Consider the following 6,987-nt stretch of genomic DNA (forward strand, 5'->3'; position numbering starts at 1 on the left):
GTAGTTGTGTAAATAGGAGCTCAAAGTCACTTCATCTACATAAACAAAAAACGTACATATACTATATTTTTGAACTCAATAACTTATCAACAAATTGTTACATCACATTACTAACGACAATAAGATCTACATAACAAGGGATTCTAGAACATTCTAGAAAAATAGTATTAATGGTGTCTATATGCATGTCATGCCATGTTTCGACATGCATGTCATATCACATGGCATCCTCTTGTATCGACATATGTTTCCCTTAACCTCCATAGGCTATAGTATAAACAAGGGTCATGGGTTACAAGTACTTCAATCTTGCCAACACCAGTTGTGAGGCTCCTGCGAGGTAAGTCCTCTTCCAGTCTTTGTCTTTGTTCTAGTCTTGTCGTGTAATCAAGCCACACTATTGTCAGCATTCCTCGCTGTCGAATAGTACTTGCCATGCCCATAATAGTTTGGCAAGACTCTCCTGCCATGATCCTACCTAGCCGTGATGGAGTTTATGATGGAAGATATTGTTGCTTAGTTACAAAGCATCCAGCAATAAATCCAAGAGCTTCAAGAAAGTAATGCAAGGCTATAAGTTGAGCAACCACAAGCTTTGGGCTTAGATATACAAGACTTACAACGACAACTTCAGGAAATTCAAGAGACACAAGCCAAAGGTCCATCGGCTATTGGCAACCTTCATGATCACATGACAAAGAACAAAGTCAGTCTTCTAGAGAAATTTAATGGCACAAGGTCAAATTCAAAGATTTCCTCCAACATGCACAATTATATGTATGCAACCAGATCGTTATCCAAATGATGCTTCTCAGGTCGGCCTCGCACGAACTCTTCTCTCAAGTAAAACTCTCTCTTGGTTTCCCCCCTTGCCTGAGAAGAAATCCCCATTGCTATATAATTTTGAGGCCTTCATACAAGAGTTCTCTGTCACACTTGGAGAAGTAGACAAAGCAAGTGTAGTTGAAACAAATACTAGAAATCTACGCCAAAGGTCAAGACCCACCTTCATATATGCATTAGAATCTCGACAACTCACATGCAATTTAACATGTCATGATGATTATTTTATTAGATTATTCCATTGGGCATTGAAAGATGATGTTAAAGATCTTTTGTTCACTATGCCAAAGATATATACATTTATTGAATTTATATCTCAAGCAATTGAGCGTGACAAACACCTATTTGAGAGAAGACAAGAAAGGCATCGAGGAGCTGCCATTGAATTCAAGTAGAATGAAGACTTTTGAATACCCAATCAGCCAAGAAAACCAAGTATTTGAGGCAGAGAGTATGCAAACTGATATGATGTGGTTCAAGCCATTGATAACCCAAGAATTGATGGATTATGCATGTATTGTCGATCAGTTACTTCTTCATGCTCACATTTAGACAATCTGTAGGGTAGCTTATTAACTAGCTTTGAATGAGACTCCTAATCTATAGGGATCCATTGCTATCTAAGGAGGTAATGAAGTAGGCACTTCAAACAAGTTCATGTACTCCTCAAGTAGACCTTTCAACATTGGATGCTTTGTTGAATTCTTGGACTGATCTTCTACCTCTTTATTTAGTTATAAAATAAAAATCTAAGCGCCTCTTATATTTCTTCTTGAGTTGTTTAATGGTGATAAGCTAAAAATCAAATTTACTAGGGATTCCCCGCAGATGAATAGGCTTCCCATCAATGGCAAACTCTATGTACAACTGCGAGAAATCCATAGTAATTTTTCCTGAAGTTATTAACCAATCACACCCAAGCACAATATCCATGGGTCCCATTTCCAAAGCAATTAGGCTCACCTGTATCTCATAATTTTCAACTAATTGTATGGGAACTTGTGCGCCTTCACCATTAGCTACTTATACTCTTATGGGGGTGGTTGTAAATCAGTGAAAAAATAGTGTAACCTGTCCACAATTGACTTATTCACAAAACTATGTGTATTGCCATTATCTATCAGAATAAACACATCCTTTCCATGAATGGTACCCTTCATACGAAGTGTATTAGGGCTCTTTAAACCTATCCAAACATCCATGGAAATAGAACAAAGGGTAGTGGTAGCAAGAGTTAAATTTGTCCCACTGGGATCAAAAGGAATATGCCCACTAGGGTCAAATGGAAATTCATCCATAGCCTCATAAGACTCATTGGGATCAAGATCCTCATCATGCTCTTCAAATTCAGCTTTTATACTCACTATTGGTTCATCAATAACCTCATCATCCACATCCTCAAGTACTATCATATTGTAATTCTTGGCCTCCTTGGCATTCTTGAAAGTGCACTTGGATGCATGATCTGCCCTCGATCTGCCATATATTTTTCACACATTTGAAACATAAACCCTTTTCTTTTCTTTCCTTGAAAATATCCATAGGTATGAACTAATCACTATTTGCTAACTTATTTCGAGGTCTATTGTTGTTACCTTGCTTAGGCTCCACTTTATGAATGATTGCTAACTTTGAAGCACTTTGTTGTCTTGAAGCATTGAAAGTAGGATATGTAGGGACTTTAGGACTATTAAATGAATTATTGGATCCTCCATAATCGCCACCAAAGTTGCCATGTTTAGCAGCATTCCTTTGTTGTCCAAAAGAAGCGTCCATAAGAATATTCTTTCTATATTTACGAGAATACCTCTTTGCTAGCTCAATGGCTTGGAATAGTGTGGTGGGTTTTTGGGCCATAACATCAAATTAGGCTCCAGACCATGGATATACTTATGCAACTTTGCATCATTGCTCACACTCTCTACATACATGGTAAAATTCAAAAACTAGTTTGTATACTCTCTAATTGATAGGGTTCTTTGGTCCAACTGATACTATCTTCTAGCCAGCTTTTGTTTCTCAATGGTAGAGACAAACAATTGAGCCATCTTAGCTTTGAATTCCTCTCAACTATCTACCTACTGATTTTCCCTCTTTATGTACCCCCACCATGTATGAATAAAGGTCTCAAGGTGAAGTGTAGCAAAGTGAATCTTTTGGTCATTTGAGCTAGGAAAAATGTCAAAGTAGGATTGTCATTGAATTGATTGCTTATTAGGCATTCTCTATTTAATAAATTTATGTCAATAAATTAATGAATCACTTTTCTTTAAGTGTTAATGATGATCTAGCATGGCCATGAGACCATTTAGAGACTAGTATTCCTAGTGCATTACTTAATGCGGTGATCAAAGCACTATGACGGGGATATCTGGTACATGCAGTATAAGTTATGAAGGGGGAAAGAAGTGTCTACCAAGTGTAAGAGTGTACACAAGAACCAAGGAGTTACACATAAATGAAGATGGATTGAATTCTAAGAAGAGGAAGTGCATTAGCATTATATATATGTATTCATGTGTGCATCTAAGGACGCCTGGGAACGTTTACTTGTGTGTGATGAGCATTGCATTCATTTGGGGTCATCCTCTCCCTTACAAGTCAAGGTTTAAGGTCTTTTCTTTCATTAAGAAAGATGAGAGAGGTAATTCTCTCACTAAGAAAGATAAGAGACGTGATCCTCTAGAAGTGAGGAGAGAAGAAGTGATTTTCTCTTTCTAAGGTCTAAAATGACACAAGATTTTGTGTGGAAGTCAATCTTAAGGTTGAGGCCCAAGGCAATCTAATGAACTCTCCTTAAGGTGGTTGCATGGACCACAAGTTAAGAGTACAATTAAAAAAGTTGTTTTTCTTAAAATAGACTTGGTGAATCCATTTTTTAAATATCTCCCGATAGAAAGACGATCTCTAAAAACGCCTCGCGAAGGTTATCGGAAACAACGAGATCTACAACTTTTGTGTTAGATGGTTCATTTGAGCAACACACAGAGAGATATCTTGAAATTAGTGCTGCAAAGTAGGTCTTGGAACAGCCACATCTTGCATGAAGATCAACCTTTCCAATCTTGGCACTCAAGTCTCTCTCCAAGAAGAGAAGCTCTTAAAAGCCTATAAAAGAGGAGGCTCTCCTTGGGTGTGAGGGAGGTAAAGGAAGCATCACTTTGCATGCATCCAAGAGGAGAAGAGAAGGTGCAAGTGTTGTAGAAGCTCCGCTGAAATCAAGTTCCAAGAGGAGAAGAGAAGGTGCAAGTGCTACGGAAGCTTTGCTAATATCAAGGTCCAAGAGGAGATCCCTACACATATTGTATAGGAGAGAAGGAGAGACTCAAGAAGGATCAAAAGGTGCCAACTTCCAAGTTGTGTTAAGTGTTAGCTAGTTATATACTGTGCAAGGAACCGTGATCTTATTCCCAAGATCTATAAGTAAGAACTAGTTATGTGTAACGAAGGAGCTTGCTCTTTGCCAATAATATAACTCCACAAGGGGGGGGGGGGGGGGGGGGATTGGCCCATCTTCCAGTCCCTAGTGTGTTGTCAATCTCTCTCTCTCTCTCTCTCTCTCTCTCTCTCTCTCTCTCTCTCTCTCTCTCTCTACATCTTTCTTTTCTCTCATCTATTCTCTCTCTACGCCAACATAATATTCACCATATATCTTTTAAGTATATAAGAAAGTCGCGAGCGTGTATCTTGGATCTTATAACAAGGACTCTAATTTTGAAGTCCACTCCTCCAAATCAGCCAGTGATGATGAATGACCACCATATTTGGTTAACACAATCTTATCACGGAGTTTCCTCTCAACAAAGCCTTGGTGTCCATTAGTTACTTAGGGTTACATGTCCATATAACTACCATTAGGGTTTGAAAAATGCACCATATTCTTGAGAATCTTCATCATCATGATGTGTCTCAGGTATTGTCACACGTGCTTCCTTAATTTTTTTTGTTGAACATCATCATTAGGCTTGTTCTTTCCCTTGTTTCCAACCATTTCTCCTCACTAGTACAGTGCAGTCACAGTAGACCCCCTAATACAAAAATGGCTATAACTTCTGGCTTCGATATTCAAAACAATTTTTTTAAATGGAAAACAAAGCCAACAAATGGCTCTTTAGGATCAGCTATAGTACTCAATTTCAAAATCAAAATAGAATATTCTAAGAGAATTCCTTTATTGCTATCAAGAATAGTCCTATACTTTGTAAAAGCACTATTTTAGTGTATCCACCTCCCCTAAATCCAAGATAAGGTCTCCCAACACTATCATACCCTATATATGACATGTAGGATCTAAATACAACGTGTAATACCCTGTATGGGTTCTATAAATTCTATGAATTACTTTGTGTACACCTGTAATCAAGTAAAAAGTCTCCCAAAAGTGGTCCCAATTCATTTTTTGAGTGAAATACTTTGTGTAAGACATGCAACCAATCTAGGATAACTTGTAACACTTATAGACGACTAAAAATTCACTCAAATGAAGGTCCAAATGCCTTGTTACCCTGAATACAAATGTCCCCTGCTATAAGGAGTATAATGGTTGAAATTTTCCTCGTAATAAACATGTGACAATCTATATAATCCCTATAATTGATCAATGGAGTCCCAATCAAAGCTATCTAGCTGAGATCTTTAGATCTTCAATAACTCCACTAGTAAGGGATATAATGGCATGACAAACTCCCTGCACAGGCTCTGAATCACCGGGAGACGGGCAAAGTTCCCCCTGGGTCAATTGGTTGCACCCCTTTGGGATCTTTAATAATGGGGGAGGTTCACCTTACTATTGTTCCACTATCTCCCTCGACATCCACCTTTTTCCTTAGTGGGAATATCAACATGGCAGGAGCATTCTAATTAAGCAAGCATGGATGAGATGTATAACTAAAATTTTCTTTCAACCTTCAATGATATGCAAGATTTGATCGAGGGTCTTACCATTGCAATCCAGTGACTTACTAATTGCAAGTATACCCTTTACGATTTTTCTTTCTTAGGCAAAGAGAATCATACAATAAAATTAGGGTTATGCATCAAGGCAATATAAATGACATTCATGATGAAATAGGACTAAAATGAATGTTGAATTTCAATGAAAAGACTCTAATAAAATGAGAAGAATACTAATCTTTGATCCATTGAGAAATTCAGAGAATTAATTGATCAAGAATCTCCCATCAATAAGTGGACAAGCTTTAAAACAAGTGGATATTGAGAGATTTCAAAGATTAAGCAAGTAAAACACCTTAATCAAGCTTGAAGAAGATGATTGATTCACTTGGAATCAAACTTCAATCCAATGGTTGAAGAAATTTCCATAATCCATCATCAAGCTCCAATAATCTATAGAATGCAACCCATACATGCTTGAAGAAGATTAAATTCATGAAGAATCAATGCCCCAAAATGAACACTTGAATGCCAAAGATTCAAACTCTTTGAAAAAAGCCACAAAACTCCATTATGAGCTTCAAGAGGCTCAATGTGCTGAAATCTTTGAAATGTCTTCAATCTTGAGACCAATCTTGCTCCCAAATGGTATTAGAGCATTCTCAGATGTCAAAAAGAGCCAAATATTGAAGAAATTAAAGCTTCCAAACTAGTGGCTATAGATGTCATGCTATGTATTAGGATTTCAGAGAAGGAAGATGAAGATCAGAGGCTTCAAGAGGCTAATGCCTATTGAGCATGATGTTAAGCACTAGTCCAATGAGTAAGCAAGGTGGAAATGAATGATCATTGGCTGCCATTGACAATGGAGATGGAGCAAGAAATAATTGTGGCACAATTTTCAGGCTTGTTTTGGTTGTCTCCTATGTATCAGGCCAAGGGATGAAGAATCATTGCCCCATGCTTCCAAAGAAAGATAAAGTGGTTACTTAAGAGAAAATCTTTGTTGTTCACCATGAGAGATTGTGCCAAAAGCTTGAAAGAGAGAGAAAGCCTGCCTTGGTTCTTGGAAAGTGATACCCTAGCCTCACGTGTCATCTTAGCTTTCCCTCTTACTTTAGTAAACTTGTGTAGGTTATTCTCCTTGTTCTATCTATTACTTTGCCCATCCTTCTACCCCCCCCCCCCCCCCCCCCCCCCACCCCCCCATGTATACTATTAGCTCTTGAAGAGCCATTGATGGAATCATCC

This window comes from Lygodium microphyllum, chromosome 16 (assembly GCF_053477565.2).
Source record: "Lygodium microphyllum isolate KBCC chromosome 16, Lygodium_microphyllum_v1.1.10, whole genome shotgun sequence".
Taxonomy (NCBI): Eukaryota; Viridiplantae; Streptophyta; class Polypodiopsida; order Schizaeales; family Lygodiaceae; genus Lygodium; species Lygodium microphyllum.